This window comes from Myxine glutinosa, chromosome 6, assembly GCF_964187855.1.
Source record: "Myxine glutinosa chromosome 6, kmMyxGlut1.1, whole genome shotgun sequence".
In the NCBI taxonomy this organism is placed as follows: Eukaryota; Metazoa; Chordata; class Myxini; order Myxiniformes; family Myxinidae; genus Myxine; species Myxine glutinosa.
The window spans coordinates 66,582,789-66,599,435 of record NC_136266.1 but is presented as its reverse complement, the minus strand read 5'-3'; the positions used below and the strand labels follow the sequence as shown (position 1 = coordinate 66,599,435).

The window sequence follows — 16,647 nt, the reverse complement described above, 5'->3', positions numbered from 1 at the left end:
AATGGAATTGGTCGATTGGTCGAATTGGTCGAATTGGTCGAATCGAATTGGTCGGAATTGGCAAATGTAAACATTGATTTTCAGATTTTCCATGTAATAACGTTTCCAAAAATGTATAGGTTTGCTAATCTACCATGATTTTGAACAAAAAAACATAGTGAACCTGACTAAGGTTTGGTTTTGTCCAAAAGGCCCACTCCTACCAAAAACATAATGGTCTCCTTAGTGTCCATGAGCGGGATGACACTGCTAGATGAATGATGTAATGAGCCCAGCTATATTTATCTGAAAATTATATAACTACAAACCCTATATTCCCTAAAGATGGTCTGTACGTACGATGTATTGAACATTATCTGGGTGGTCCAAATGGCCTTTTTCGACACTTGGTTCAGGCATAGAATAAAGATTGGCCAAAAGTCTCACTCGTCCTTTGATCGCTATGTCCTCGTACATCCCATTAGTGCAGGGTGTTATGAATTCGAATCTCCCATATTCTCAGTTCGTAGCATTCTCACTGTTGCTAGCAAGCTTGCCGAGGTTATAGTGGTGACATTTGTGAAAGTAATCATCCTAAAATACGCCATTTGTGTCTGTCTGATGAATTTTTGACGCCAATACATTCTGTCGTTACTTATCCAATCTCAACCAAACTTGACAGGATGACGAAGGGTTACATAATGAAGGTTGTAGCGCATTCATTTGCCCCCCCCACCTCCCCAAGGGGGTCTTCTCCCCCGAGTGGGTTTTCCCCACCATTGCCATCAATGGGTTGCGTGTTGAGGTGTATAGCCATATTAAGTTAGCTTTATCGTGGCGTTTTCCCAAGGCCGCTTTGAATAACAAAACTAATAGTGGGGGGGCCAATGTTTTCCCGTTGAATTCAAATGTTAATTTGTGGACACTGGTTGGGTTGTCTTTAGGGATGATAGAAGTTGTAGAAAAAATATGTCTCCATTTTTTTCAAGTTCTTTATAGCGGCCATTTTGGATTATCAAAATGGCGTTTGTTGAAAACCGAAATTGTCATTATCTTGGCTTCTAAATGACCTAGAGTGTTAATTTTGGTGTCCAAATGTACATATTTGCGGATACTTAATCCAATAAACACACATTTATACACCTACATATGATCAAAAGGGTTCTTATGGCAGCCATCTTGGATTTTCACGCACTTATGCCAACACATATATATATTTTTTTCCATCATTTTCACTTCTAAATCACATAAAGGCTGGACTTTAGTGTTCAAATGTACACTTATAATGTCTTTGTGCAATATTTTTAGTTGGCAGTGTTCATTGTTACATTGAAGGATCTCCATCCTCCTCATCATCAGTGTTATCGATTCCCATGGGGCGCTCCTGACCCGTGTTACCACACACCTCTTCATCTGCCCCACACATACACATCTCAGAACAGTTGAGATGCTGAGACCTGCATGAGCAGTGAGACATGCATTGGGTCTTCTTGCAGTTACATTTGATTAGATGTGTGATGGCAGCTGGGGCTGGAGGGTCCTTGGTTGTGATGGGCACCAGCTGATCTCCTTCTGCTCTCCATCCATGTTCTGTTGGTTGTGGAAGCTGGGGGTCCGGTACATCAGCCTGATGCCACACCATGGCCTGGAAATGTGCATGAGCAATGGCTTCATGTAAAGCTCCCCGTGTTGGTGGCAGCTTCTGTGCCTCTAGCTGTTTCTTGGTAAACAGTCTCCACCTCAGCTTGCCCACATCCACAACTGTAGTACGAGGCTCATACAGCTGGCATACAAATGCCTCAATGTCACTTTCTGTGTCAGCTCTCAGCTCCTCAGAGGCCCCAAGGTCATGAAACGCAGATACCACCTCAACAGAGCACCTATTGAGGGCTTGCCAACATGTGAGCTTTCCCTTGCCGGCAAACCGACCAGTCTGGTCTGCTCCCGTGAATGCATGGAATCCTGGTAGGGCTGCAGCCTTCCTGACACCAAGTTCATGTACTATTGGTTCCAGTGAGATTTGCCTCTTCTTGTTCCCCACACCCGTGATGAAGTATGTGTCTTTGCATAGTTCATGGTACCGGTGGAGTGCTAGGATGAATACATCAGTATCAGGTGACTGAATGTACAGCTGTGTTGCACCTCTTCGGACGGCATCTAGGCTGTGAAGAAAGATCCTCGTATCAGCCTCCTCCTGGGAGCTACGGAGATGCTGTACATCCATGCAGTTGGAGAAGACATCCTGCCTTGAAGTGACGATGAAGACCTTGGTAGTCCCCTCAAAGTGACACAGAGCTTTCTTTGCCAGATAGACAGTTAGCTCATCTTTGGTGTTGGTGTGCGACAGGAACTGTTTTGCTGTCAGTTTCCCAATCGGGGTGCTGTCTTGAACGTGGTAAGCAGTGGGCGGCTTGCCACCTTGGCGCCTCTCCCGTGTGGCCTCTTTCAGTGAATTTGGCAGATCATATCGGTCAAACACGAGGTGGACTTCATCATACCCGTTGGTCTTGCAGTCCAGTGTTGCATTGAAATGGCCAGCCCACTGGGCACATGTTTTGACCCATTGTGGCTTACCCATTGCTTGCACTAATGCCATGCCGTCTATGACAGTCACCTTCTTGGGAGGGGGTGGAGTATGTTCAGGATTGTCGTCGTCTGGCTGCTGACCAGTGCCAGTTGACTTCTTGGGTAGATCTTCTAGGATGCCCATGAGCTTGCTTTTGTCTGTGCATGGTAGTAGTGTCCCAGCCATTGCAAAGAGGGTTCGTGGAAGCGCGGTGAATTCATATTGACCTATGGCATCCTTCAAGTTGATCTCTGGTCGTGAGCGGGCCACGATCAGCATGCGCGCAAACAGTGACCTGTCGTCTTTCAGCTCTACAACCTTGTCTGCCAGTTTGTGCTTCACAGCTTTCCTGGCACTCTTCCACATCTTCAGTTTGACCTTTCCCATTCTGGCCCAAAGGTTGATTTCATTTGTGTTGATGCGCTCTGCAACAAACGTGTTATACGCTTTCTGACCAATCTCATCTTGGTTGCAGACATCCTTCTGTACTTCAGCTGGCATCACCACCTTGGTGATGATAGTCGTCAGGTCTTCACCCTCATGCGTCATGGGATTCATGGACTCTCTGATCACATTCTTCAGTCGACGAATGCTGTCTTCCTGCCGAGCCCAGACTGTGGTTGATAGGTCGTGGTGCTCCTTGCGTGTAGCTGATTGTGAGCCAGCCATCTGACGGGCTTCTTCAGCAAGCCTACTCAGCTCTGGTGCTGTCAGAAAGAACCTTTCGCGGGCACTGGCATTCTGGGTAATGCCCACAATACCCCCTGTCACCTTCATGATCCTGTTGATGTGCTCCAGTGCATGGTCCACACCTACAGCACAGAAGGGGATTTCATTCTTATGGACACTGAAGTTCCCATCCATGAACTCTTGGTAGATCCCTGGATCTGTCATCTTCAGGGCCTTCATCTCTGCAAGGTACCGGGGAGTCAGCCTGGCATATTTCTGTTTGTCATGTGCAAAGAAGTATATGCACATCTCATCCAGTGAAGACAGGTGAAGCTCAAATTGTCCATCACGGGTGGCACGGATGAATGTGTATATCAGCATTATCATCCGCATGTAGCGTCGCACAAACTTGAACAGTGGACTCTTGGCTTCTTTCCTCTCATCAAACTTTGCCATGGCCTCCAGGACTTCGTTTGACTCGAGGACAGCTAGCATGTTGTTCTGCGCGCTTGTCATCTCCTCTCGGTTGTGTAGATGACAGCTCTGGGCAACCTGTTGTGCTGACTGGGTACATGGGCCCCTCAGATGGGGATGCTCTTGGAAGAATTCGTCCACATAGAGGTCGAAGAGGGCTTGGACAGTGGTGATGTGGGCCTCCAAAGCCCTCTTCATGTGCTTGGCTTCCAGTATTTGTCTGGTCGTTGTTGGGCCATAGATATCAGCCTCAGACCAAGCCTCGTCAAGACCACTGTCCTCTATGGCATTCCCAGCAGCCCTCAGTGCAGCCATCACAGTGTGCATCTCCCCTAGTCGCAGTACCCACTTGCCTTTGCAGTCATCTCTGGTCATCTCCAGCTGTTTGGCTCGCTCATACAGGGCCATGTCTAAGGTGATCACTGTCTTCCTATCGGGACCCATGACCATGCAGTTGATTTGCTGTGTCTGTTTCAAGACTGTTATCAGTGTTTGCCATTCATGGGCTGGTGCTGCTACCAATGGCAGGGCGTTGACCTCTGTCAGAGGCTTCGAAGAGGAGAGCAGTGAGTTGTAGGCTGTCCAAGTTGGGATATCGTGATGCTTGATCCTACTGCCAGGTGGTTGTTTTGGATCGTGGACGAGTGACCCAACAGGGTCAGCATGCTGGGGTTCTGCAGCTTGCAGCTGGTCATCTGGTGGGATGATGTCGTCTTGTACGTCCTCAGCTTCAGCTGTTCGCATGATTGTGCGTGAAAGTAGCCACACTGTGTCCGTCGCAGAGTACGGCTTGGTGACATCTGGGTTTGACCGTGTCTTGAAGCTATACGTGGTACCTGTGGCAGATTGTTTGTTTGGTGCTTGGCAAGGAACAAAGTCTGGAGCAGTCAGAACCTTGAGTGAGCGGTGTCTGGCCTTTCGGTCATGTAGTGTCAGTGTTCTATGTTCATCTGTGGAGGGTGCATGTTCCCGTCGTTGGTAGAGTGCCCAGGCTGTAGCATGGAGTGTCCGCTTCCCATCAGGTGTGTCTTCATTGAAGTCACTGTTGTCCACTGCAAAGAAGACAAACGTCCCTATGCGCATGGTTCTTGGAAAGTATACACCCTGTTCTGTCGTAGACTCTATGACTGAGTTGGCCAGCTGTGTCTCCAACCGCAAGATCCGACTATAATCAACAGACAGACCGAACCCATGCAGGAAATCCAGAAGCTTCTTGTTTCTGGTGGACTGATGGACTACAATGGCAACGGCAAGCTGCTGTGGCCATTCTAAGCGATGGCGGAATGGTGCATCTGGCTCTTTGGGCTTGTACGTGACTTGGCGTTTTGACTTGTAGCCGTACATGATGTTCTGACTGATGGTTATAACATCTCGATGAATAGTGGCTGAGCGCATAGTCTCTGGCTCAATGCTCGTGGCTGGTCCTTCCAGTAGCCAGCGGAGGAAAGCATAGAGTACTTTGGGTACATGCTTTTCAGCATCATCAGTGTTCATTTCTCCTTCAAATTGCCATGGGTGCTTGTTCTGACAAGCAATGGCACTGCGGAGAACAGAGGCACTCTCAAACAGTTGTTCGATGTTTTTTTCATTTGTCTTCGTCATTGCATCTTCGACAGCTGCATCACGCACGGCAGTGGAGAATACACAGTCTGACTCGTTTCGACGTTTTGGTTTCATGAAGTGAACGTCATCAATGTGAGAGTTGATTTTCTCCTTCATGCCTTGGGTAGTAGGTGATGGGACATTGTGCACACCATTATTGTCAAGAATCCTGGAGTAAACCGACTTCAGGTCAGACATGTTGAGAATTTCACCAGCTTGGAGTAGAGAGCGAACAAGGCTGACAAACTCAATGTCTGCGGCTATTTTGATAACATTAGTTTCTTGCAGTATGTGTTCTTTGTCATCACTTGATGTCCCACTCTTGGGAGCACGTTGGACATTCTGCACCCAGCATGGGAGATGATACTTGACGTCGATCGCATGAGCATCATGTGCACTGATGGCAGCACTCAGCTGAACTTTCCACTTGTGGTTGCTGCCTTCTTCAACAGCTTTCTTCAGCTGTTTACCTGCGTTGAACGTGCATACAACATGTACACTTTCCTTAGTGACCTCTTGACAGAAGAAACAAAGGTCTCTGTTGAATGGAGTTGATGATGAACGTGTGAAGCGAAGAGTCTCGTCTTGCGTAGAACCTGAGGTACTTGCAGCGGCAGGTGCAGAAGAAGGACGTCCACACCTCTTATGAAGATGCTGGGTGTCGCCATGTTCGCAGGCTTTCTGGTGGCGAACTCTAGCACGCTCCAGGTGAGCAGTGTTGCATGTAGATCCATAACATGCCCGGTGCCACTTTGCTTTATTGTTCCTCAAGTCAGTGGCAGTGAAACAGCTTAATCGTTCGCTGATCTGTTTGAAGTCGGCATCACCATATCGTGCCCTCTCCTGGATGAACTGGAGAAACTTTGCATATGAGCCCAGTGCTGGCTCAGTCACTAGTGCACCTTGGGGATCCTGGCACTGAATGCAAAGTGTGAAATCAGTTTCTTTCTTGGTTTTCTTGCTTTTTGGCTCCATCATAGCTCAGGGTCACGAATCTGGAACATACAAATAACAAATAACAATTAAGATAGATGTGCATTAAGTTAGATTTTGGACACTGGTTCGGCTGTGCCATAAAAACCTATTTTTATCCCTTGTAGGTTATTAAAGAAGGTTTCATTCAATTCTCTATCCCCAAAAATGTACAACTGGACACCAGAATCGAAACTCTAGGTCATTTAGAAGCCAAGATAATGGAATTTTACGTTTTCGACATCCGCCATTTTGAAAATCCAAAATGGCCGCCATAAAGAACTTGAAACAATTGGAGACATATTTTTTCTAGAACTTATATCATCCCTAAAGACAGCCCAACCAGTGTCCAAAAATTAACAAGCAATTTCACCGGGCATTTCAATCTGCTACATTGGCCCCCCCACTATAATGATAAAAGCGTAATATTAATGTTATTACAAAACAATATTAATACCAATAATATCCCACCTCCCCAAGGTGTTTTTGTATATAAATAGCTTATCATGGCGTTTTCGTGGGAGCAACGGCCTCTACCAGAAGTAATGAACATTAATGAACACTAATGAATATTATGAACCACAAACATGTATGATTGGCTTTTTAAACAGTCGCTAATGCTGTTTATAACACTAAATGAAGAAATTTGGAGGAATCCCAACATGCGTGAGGTAAGTTTTACTGACAGAACTGAGTGAAGATCTACTGTACTCTAGGTACCTCACAAGGGTTGGGTTCATAACATGACCCTTGCTGCCGCTAACGTGGCGTTTTTCGTAGTGAACTTTTGAAACTCGCTCCTTCTGTTTAACACGAAACTGAAAGGGAGGAAGCCCGGGTTGTGCTCATTTACCAAGCAGCTAGCTAGTGCTTGCCAAGCCAGCCGTTCCTTAAGGGTTTTGATTGGAATGCTTGCTCGAATGCTTAAACCACTTGGCGATCTCTCTACAAGAAACTTGGTAAATGAACACACACCCAATGTTCTTGAGATCCCACCATAGATCGACTGTAATCTATATACCCCAAAGAGAAATGACCCTGCCCCTCCCATAGTTAGCGGGTGTACTAATGCAAGTAAATAAGGCTGCGGTGTAGGTTTTTGTATATAATAGTTAACATGCTCAACTAAACTTGCATGAATATGAAAACGCTGCCGTCAATGCAATGTTGAAATTTAAAGTGACGACAAATAGAAGACATGCTTATCCGCTACATCAGTAACAACAACATCCTAGATCCTGAATTTGAATCCTGGTCAATCATTGAATTAATGCCAGGGGGGTTGACTCAGCCTGTCATCCCTCCGAGGTCAGCAAATTGAGTACCAACTCACTGGTAATTGAGCACTGCATCAGTGGCACAAATGCGCTTCCAGAAAAATGATGCAACCAGCAGCCACCGGCTGCATATGAAACAACAACAGTAACAACAAAGTATTTTCTAATATAACATTTTTGAAGTCATACCCGACAAAGATAAATTCTAGTCCACATGCATTCTAGTCCACCTCCCTGACCAAGGTCCTTCTTGCCCACATGCATATTTTTCGTGCATAAAATAAAAAGAAGCTAGGGAGGCGTTGATCGGTGCACGTATGTAGGCGATCCTAATGCACACGCGTGAATTTTTTCACACCTGCAGAAGCTGTCATTCGACGGCAGACTGCCGATGAGTGAGGACATGTACGTGAGCGCCGTCGGATTTTCGTTTTTGTCAAAATGACGGAAAAACTTGAACAACGCTACTGCATCAAATTTTGTGTAAAGCTTGGCGATTCCCAAGTGGAAACGATCCGCAAGATTCAACACCGTTCATTCCATTATGAAGGAGGATTTGGGCTTCAGGAGAATCTCAGCGAAGTTCGTACCAAAGCTGCTACCGATTGAGCAGAAGCAACTCCGTTTGGAGATCGCACAGGACATGCTGGAGACTGTGAACAGCGATCCCAGCTTCCTCAACACAGTGATCACTGGCGATGAGTCCTGGGTTTATGGGTACGACCCAGAAACCAAGTTGCAGTTTTGATGCAAGTTTGATGAAACACAAAATTTGATGCAGTAGCGTTGTTCAAGTTTTTCCGTCATTTTGTCAAAAACGAAAATCCGACGACGCTCACTTACATGTCCTCACTCATCGGCGGTCTGCCGTCGAATGACAGCTTCTGCAGGTGTGAAAAAATTCACGCGTGTGCATTAGGATCGCCTACATACGTGCACCAATCAACGCCTCCCTAGGTTCTTTTTTTTTACGCACGAAAAATAAAGGTCGGATACTTTTTGAACACACTACGTATAGCTACGTTTATAAAGAAAATGTAATGTGAAGGAGACTTAAACAATGACTTTCTGTTTTCTGTGTTTCATTCGGTCTTCAATCATTCTTCATTGTGCACCAACGTATGGCTTCGGTATTGTCTGATGAAAGGCAGGGATAGTGTGGGGTGACACCCACTTAATGTCGCTGGATTCAGGGTCAGTCATCACGACAAGGAACGGCAACTCAGAACCAGAGATTCTTCTTCGTCTTGTTGTTCTTCTTCTTCTCTCTGCTTTTCCCATTTTAACACGGGGTCACCACAATGATGGTTGATCACCCTTCTCCATCTCCTCCTGTCAATCACCCATTCTTTTTCCAATCCCACATCTAAATCTCTCAACACCACATCCTTCCATCTGGTTTTTGGCCTTTTTTTCTTCTTTTTTTTCTTTTTATACTGAATCGAGGCTCGTGAAAGAGCTAACATTTATTTCACAAACAAATCAACCAGACAAACAAAATATATAAAAGAGGGAGCGGAGGACAAGATGGGGAGAGAAGGGGAAGCACACAAACACAACATTTGAGAGCAGGGAGAAGTGTGGGAGGGAGAGGGCTTTGGGGGAGGAGGTGTGGGAAGGGGGGGGGGGGAGGTATAAAACACAAGGAGACCAAGGACTTCCAGGACAGAAGTTGGTATTTCAAAAAAGTGTAGGATTTGGGGTGAAATTAGTGGGGGTAGAAAAGATCAAGGTTTTGGATGGGGGAAGATAAGAGATGGTGGTGAACAGCTGTTTTAAAGACCTGGAGGGTGGAGTGGGATTGAAGAGAGTGTGGGAGTTTGTTCCAGAGGTGGGAGAAGAGAGGAATGAAGGTGAGCAGAAAGTCTTGATTTTGGCAGTTTAACCATAAGAGGGTTGCAGGCAGATCTTGTGCGACCTGGAGGAATATTTGGGGGACAGAGCACAGAGAGAGCTGGGGGTGCAAGGCCGGAGAGGAGTCGGTAGAAGACAGAAAGACCACCAACCTGCCTGCGGTGAGTGAGTGAAAGGCCCTTGGAGTTAGCTTCATCGCGGGAGATTCCAATGATTCTGAACGCTTTGGCTTCAACAGCGTGAAGACGAGCTTGGTGTGAGGCAGGAGCACCAGACCAGAGGGGAGAACAGTATTCCACAGAGCTGAGGATGAAAGCCTTGTATGTGGTGAGGAGCTCAGGTGTGCCAAGGAAGGACTTCGCACGACAGAGGATGCCCAGTCGGCGACTGGCTTTGGAGGCCAGATTTGAAATGTGGTTTTCCCAGGAAAGATCATGGCAGATAGTGAGACCCAAAAGCTTGAGTGACAGAACTTCCTGGAGAGGATTATTCAGAAAGTGGATGGGAGGGTTGTCCAGTCGGTCTTTTCGGAGAGACATCGTAAGAGTGTGAGATTTGTCAGGATTGAAGGACATGTTCCACTTGTTTGCCCAGTCTGTGATTTTGTCCAGGTCTGCAGAGAGTGAGGAGGCTGCAGACTGCCGATCTGAGGGATGAGGAATGGAGCGACAGAGAGTAGAGTCGTCAGCAAAGAGATATAGAGGATTTTCAAGAGAGTCAGAGAGATCATTGATGAAGACCAGAAAAAGCACAGGGCCCACAACACTGCCTTGGGGAACTCCAGCCTGAACAGGAAGAGGAGATGAGAGAAACCCATTCAGGGCCACACGTTGACTACGACTAGAGAGGAAGTCTGCCAGCCATGCGTGGAGATTTCCATGGATACCAAAGGAGGAGTGTTTGGTGAGCAGAGCAGGGTGCCAGACCGCATCGAAGGCAGGTGAAATGTCAAGGGAGACAGCTCTAATTTCGTGTTTGGCATTGAGGACCTCCATCCATTGTTGAGAAAGCAGAAGCAGCATGTCCAGAGTAGAGTGACCAGGTCTGAAACCAAATTGATGGTCAGAGATCTTACCGTTCTCAAGACCGAACTCTCTTATCTGTCTCCCTCTTCCAAATCCTGGTGGCGTCTGGTCAAATCTGTTTCTGGTGTTTGTTCCCCCTCCATCCCCTCCCTCACCTCAAATGGCTTAACGGCTGACTCCGCATGTGAAAAAGCTGAATGCCTCAACTCTGTGTTTGCTTCTAAATCTTGTGTCCCAAACCCATCCCTCTCTGTACCCACCATACCCAGTCGTACCCAGCTGCTCCTGGACTCTGTGTCCTTTCCTCCTGACAAGGTGGAAAAGTTTCTGTCAACCCTCGACTCTGATTCTGCAACTGGTCCTGACGTCATCAGCCCACGGGTCCTAAAATCATGTTCTTCCGCTCTTTCACTCCCTCTTTCTGTTCTCTTCACCCTCTCTTTTGCTCAAGGTCATCTGCCATCTGCTTGGAAATGAGCCAACATCACCGCTTTGCACAAAAAAGGTGCAAAAACAGATCCCAGCAACTACAGACCAATCAGCCTTCTCCCAATTATCAGCAAAGTCATGGAATCCATCATTGCTTCAGATATGAAATCTTTCCTCTTCTCCAATGGCTTGATCTCTGATCATCAATTTGGTTTCAGACCTGGTCACTCTACTCTGGACATGCTGCTTCTGCTTTCTCAACAATGGATGGAGGTCCTCAACGCCAAACAGGAAATTAGAGCTGTCTCCCTTGACATTTCACGTGCCTTCGATACGGTCTGGCACCCTGCTCTGCTCACCAAACTCTCCTCCTTTGGTATCCATGGAAATCTCCACGCATGGCTGGCGGACTTCCTCTCTGGTCGAAGTCAACGTGTGGCCCTGAATGGGTTTCTCTCATCTCCTCTTCCTGTTCAGGCTGGAGTTCCCCAAGGTAGTGTTCTGGGCCCTGTGCTTTTTCTGGTCTTCATCAATGATCTCTCTGACTCGCTTGAAAATCCTCTCTATCTCTTTGCTGACGACTCTACTCTCTGTCGCTCCATTCCTCATCCCTCAGATCGGCAGTCTGCAGCCTCCTCACTCTCTGCAGACCTGGACAAAATCACAGACTGGGCAAACAAATGGAACATGTCTTTCAATCCTGATAAATCTCACACTCTTACGATGTCTCTCCGAAACGACCGACTGGAAAACCCTCCCATCCACTTTCTGAATAATCCTCTCCAAGAAGTTCTGTCACTCAAGCTTTTGGGTCTCACTATTTGCCATGATCTTTCCTGGGAAAACCACATTTCAAATCTGGCCTCCAAAGCCAGTGGCCGACTGGGCATCCTCCGTCGTGCGAAGTCCTTCCTTGGCACACCTGAGCTCCTCACCACATACAAGGCTTTCATCCGCAGCTCTATGGAATACTGCACTCCCCTCTGGTTTGGTGCTCCTGCCTCACACCTAGCCCGTCTTCACGCTGTTGAAACCAAAGCGTTCAGAATCATTGGAATCTCCCGCGATGAAGCTAACTCCAAGGGCCTTTCACTCACTCACCGCAGGCAGGTTGGTGGTCTTTCCGTCTTCTACCGACTCCTCTCTGGCCTTGCCCCCCCAGCCCTCTCTCGGCTCTGTCCCCCAAATATTCCTACAGGTCGCACAAGATCTGCCTGCAACCCTCTTATGGTTAAACTGCCAAAATCAAGACTTTCTGCTCACCTTCACTCCTTCATTCCTCTTTTCTCCCGCCTCTGGAACAAACTCCCTCACTCTCTTCAATCCCACTCCACCCTCCAGGTCTTTAAAACAGCTGTTCACCACCATCTCTTATCCTCCCCCATCCAAAACCTTGATCTTTTCTACCCCCGCTAATTTCGGTCCCCTTGTGTTTTATACGTCTCCCCCCCCCCCCCCCCCTCCCCTTCCCACGCCTCCTGCCCCCAAGCCCTCTCCCTCCCACACTTCTCCCTGCTCTCAAATGTTGTGGTTGTGTGCTTCCCCTTCTCTCCCCATCTTGTCTTCCGCTCCCTCTTTTTGTATATTTTGTTTGTCTGGTTGATTTGTTTGTGAAATAAATGTTAGCTCTTTCACGACGAGCCTCGATTCAGTATACAAAAAAAAGAAAAAGAAAAAAGAAAAAAAGAGATCAGGCCATTGGAGAAGAGGAAAGATTTCATATCTGAAGCAATGATGGATTCCATGACTTTGCTGATAATTGGGAGAAGGCTGATTGGTCTGTAGTTGCTAGAATCTGTTTTTGCACCTTTTTTGTGCAAAGCGGTGGTGTTGGCTGATTTCCAAGCAGATGGCAGATGACCTTGAGCAAAAGAGAGGGTGAAGAGAGCAGAGAGAGGGAGTGAAAGAGCGGAAGAACATGATTTTAGGACCCGTGGGCTGATGCCGTCTGGACCAGTTGCAGAATCAGAGTCGAGGTTTGACAGAAACTTTTCCACCTTGTCAGGAGGAAAGGACACAGAGTCCAGGAGCAGCTGGGTACGACTGGGTATGGTGGGTACAGAGAGGGATGGGTTTGGGACACAAGATTTAGAGGCAAACACAGAGTTGGGGCATTCAGCTTTTTCACGTGCGGAGTCAGCCGTGTAGCCGTTTGAGGTGAGGGAGGGGCTGGAGGGGGAACAAACACCAGAAACAGATTTGACCAGACACCACCAGGATTTGGAAGAAGGAGACAGATAAGAGAGTTCGGGCTTGAGAACAGAGAGATATTGTTTCCTGGCTCTGCTGAGGGTGGAGTCACACTTGTTTCGGGCTTTGTGAAAGGAAATGAGATTTCCTTCCGTTGGATTTGCTTTCCAGGAGACGAAAGCAAGTTGTTTCTGGGCAACAGCCTCACCACAAGATTCCGTGTACCATGGACGGGAGGAAGGGTATGACAACTGAGGACGAGATGGGATAAATCTGTGCATGAGAGAGAGCAATTCACTTTGGAAGAATTCCCAGGATGAGTTGATGTCAGAGGCGGCAGAGTTGGGAGACCAGTCCAGATGATTGATGGCTGCTTGAAGACCGTGCCAGTTGGCCTGAGTGAAATGCCAGACTCGTCGACGCTGAGGAGGCTCTCTGAGAATGGTCAGAGAGATGTCCACTTTAACAAGCACATGATCAGATGAGCCGATTGGAGCAGAAGACGAGCAGCAGACATTTTCAGGGAAGTTAGACATAACCAAGGCCAGAAGAGAAGATGCTCCGTTTACTGAGATCCGGGTCAGGAAATTGACAGATTGTGTCAGTCCCAGTGAGCCGCAGAAGTCCTTTGCTGAAGAGCCATGGCTGGTGAGAGAGGTACCCACACCCAGCCAACTGGCATGGTGACAATTGAAATCACCACATATGAGGAAGAGAGAGTTGGGATGGGTCGATAGAAGTTGGTCCATATTATCAGACAGCGAGATGTAGATTGAGTCATCACTGTTTGGTGGACGGTACAACACACATATGAACAAAAGGTGGGAGCGAAGGGGAAGCCGTAGCCAAAGGTATTCCTGGGGGTGAGGTGGAGAGAGGGCAGTGGAGGGCGAGTGAGGAAGAGAGTTTTTCATAAAGATAGCAACCCCACCTCCAGGACGAGGCTCAGGTCTATCATACTGGAGGAGGGAGTAACCTGGGAGAGATACCAAGGAATCAGAGACATCATGAAGGAGGAAAGTTTCTGTTAAGCAGATCACATCTGGTTTGTCAGAAGCAACCTGTATGGAGAGATCAGTCAAGTTTGAGCGAAGGCCCCCGGATGTTTGAGGTCCATACCGTTAATGAAGAGGAAGGGGGAGCATCGGATACAGAACAGGGGGGGGGGGGGAGGGTAAGATGTGGAAGAGGAGGAAGAGGTAGGGAGAGCTGTTGAAGGTGTGTCAGAGATTTCAGAGATTTCAGAATAGCTTGGAGGAAGGGAAGAATGGGGCAGACAAAAGGTTTGATGGAGATTGGGTGAGGCACAGTGAGGTGTTATTTGAGGAGGGGGAAGAGCGAGGCAGAAGGTTGGGGGAGATGAAGGTGAAAGTTGGAAGGGGGAAGAAGCAGGGAGGACGCTTGGAGGAGGAGGGGTGAGAGGGGAGTCTAGGAGGGGAGGAGCGAGGGAGAGTCTCGGAGGGGAGGGGTGTGGGGGGAGTTTAGGAGGGAGGGGAGGGAAGGGGCAAGGGGGGAGATTTGAAAGAGATGGGTGATGGGGAAGATTTGGAGGGGAGGGGCAAGGGGGTAGATTTGGAGGGGAGGGGTGATGGGGAAGTTTTGGAGGGGAGGGTTGATGGGGAAGTTTTGGAGGGAAGGGGTGATGGGGAAGATTTGGAGGGGAGGGGCAAGGGGGAAGATTTGAAAGGGATGGGTGATGGGAAAGATTTGGAGGGGAGGGGCAAGGGGAAAGAATTGAAAGAGATGGGTGATGGGGAAGATTTGGAGGGGGGGGGGCAAGGGTGTAGATTTGGAGGGGAGGGGAGATGGGGAAGTTTTGGAGGGGAGGGGTGATGGGGAAGTTTTGGAGGGGAGGGGTGATGGGGAAGATTTGGAGGGGAGGGGCAAGGGGGAATAATTGAAAGAGATGGGTGATGGGGAAGATTTGGAGGGGAGGGGTAAGGGGGTAGATTTGGAGGGGAGGGGTGATGGGGAAGATTTGGAGGGGAGGGGTGATGGGGAAGTTTTGGAGGGGATGGGGGGATGGGGAAGTTTTGGAGGGAAGGGGGGATGGGGAAGATTTGATTTTGAAAAGTGTACGATTCATGGGAAACGAACATTTTTTTGCAAAATGAAAATGAGCCTTCCTCTTCTTCCTCTTCTTCCTCTTCTTTCTCTCTCTTTTCTCTCTCTTTTCTCTCTTTTTTTCTTTTCTCTTTCTCTTTCTCTCTCTCTCTCTCTCTCTCTCTCTCTTTCATCAGATGACCAAAACAATTCAGTCTCATCTTGACTACTTTAATTGATGCTTCCACAATACTCACTGACCCCGATATACTGGTTCCTAATGTTGTCCTTTCTTGTGACTCCACACATCCATCTCAGCCTCCGCATCTCACTTACATCTAGTTTCTGTTCCCCTTTCTTTGATGGTGAACTCGAAACAGAGCAGTTACTCCAAATAATATTATTTTAAATAACGTGGTTTCTGGTAACATCTGAAAACGGAGGATGAAATGGCGTTAGATGTTAATCAGGTGTGCATAGTTGTTGAAATCGTAACTTCGATGGTCCGAGTTCCAAATTGACTTTACTTAACTGAAAGTTGTTTCATTTTTGAAAATGACAAAAGCATGAGAAGTAGATTGATTTGCTGTCACAATGGAGGAAATAACTTCTTTTTACATTAATCTCAGGCTTGTAGTGGAGCTTGTAGTCAGGTTCACTATGTTTTTTCGTTCAAAATCATGGTAGATTAGCCAACCTATACATTTTTGGAAACGTTATTACATGGAAAATCTGAAAATCAATGTTTACATTTGCCAATTCCGACCAATTCGATTCGACCAATTCGACCAATTCGACCAATCGACCAATTCCATTCGACCAATTCGACCATTCGCTTCGATCGACAATTCGACCAATTCGACCAATTCGATTTGCCAATCAATTTGACCGACCTTTGCTTGTGTGGAACGGACTGTGAAAACGATGCGGACTATATTGTCGGATACGACACACAGGACAGTGATGACGAACTCTAAATGGCATATTCTGTAATCGAGTATGTTTGATGCCATTGACTGCCTGTGTATATTTTGTCATTGACTGCCTGTGTAGATGTGAAGTTATACTGACTGCATGTGTATATATGATTTTGCTGACTGCCTGTGTATGTTTGGTGATATAAATTATTGTGACACATTTTGATGTTATTAACTGCCTGTACAAAATGATAACATGTATTTGATTATGCAACTTATCACGAATATAAAGACAGTATTTTGCAATTCAAAACCTTTGATTCGTGTCTTACCATCCCCCATAGCACTAATTTGATACTTTCATTGGATTCCTTGTCCCTGAAAATATAGGTTTAGTATATTTTTAAAAGTTTTTAGGGTAATTAGAGGCAGAAATAGAACAAAATATGTATTTTACAGTGGCCATTTTGAAAATCCAAAATGGCCGCCATGCAGGTATCTCTCCAAATGTAAACATTGATTTTTAGTTTCCTTATGCTATAACCTTTCCAAAAATGTATAGGTTTGCTAATCTACCATGATTTTGAACGAAATATAATTTATTGACATAGTGAACCTGACTATTGTACCTAAATCACAAAGGACAGATG

The 16,647-nt window shown here is 46.9% G+C and overlaps 1 protein-coding gene across 2 annotated transcripts in view; it reads left to right on the top strand.

Moving 5' to 3' along the window:
- The window catches only part of LOC137429918 (ATP-dependent RNA helicase DHX58), a 146,794-nt gene that overhangs the window by 105,872 nt on the left and 24,275 nt on the right, over positions 1-16,647 (top strand). The window lies entirely within an intron of this gene.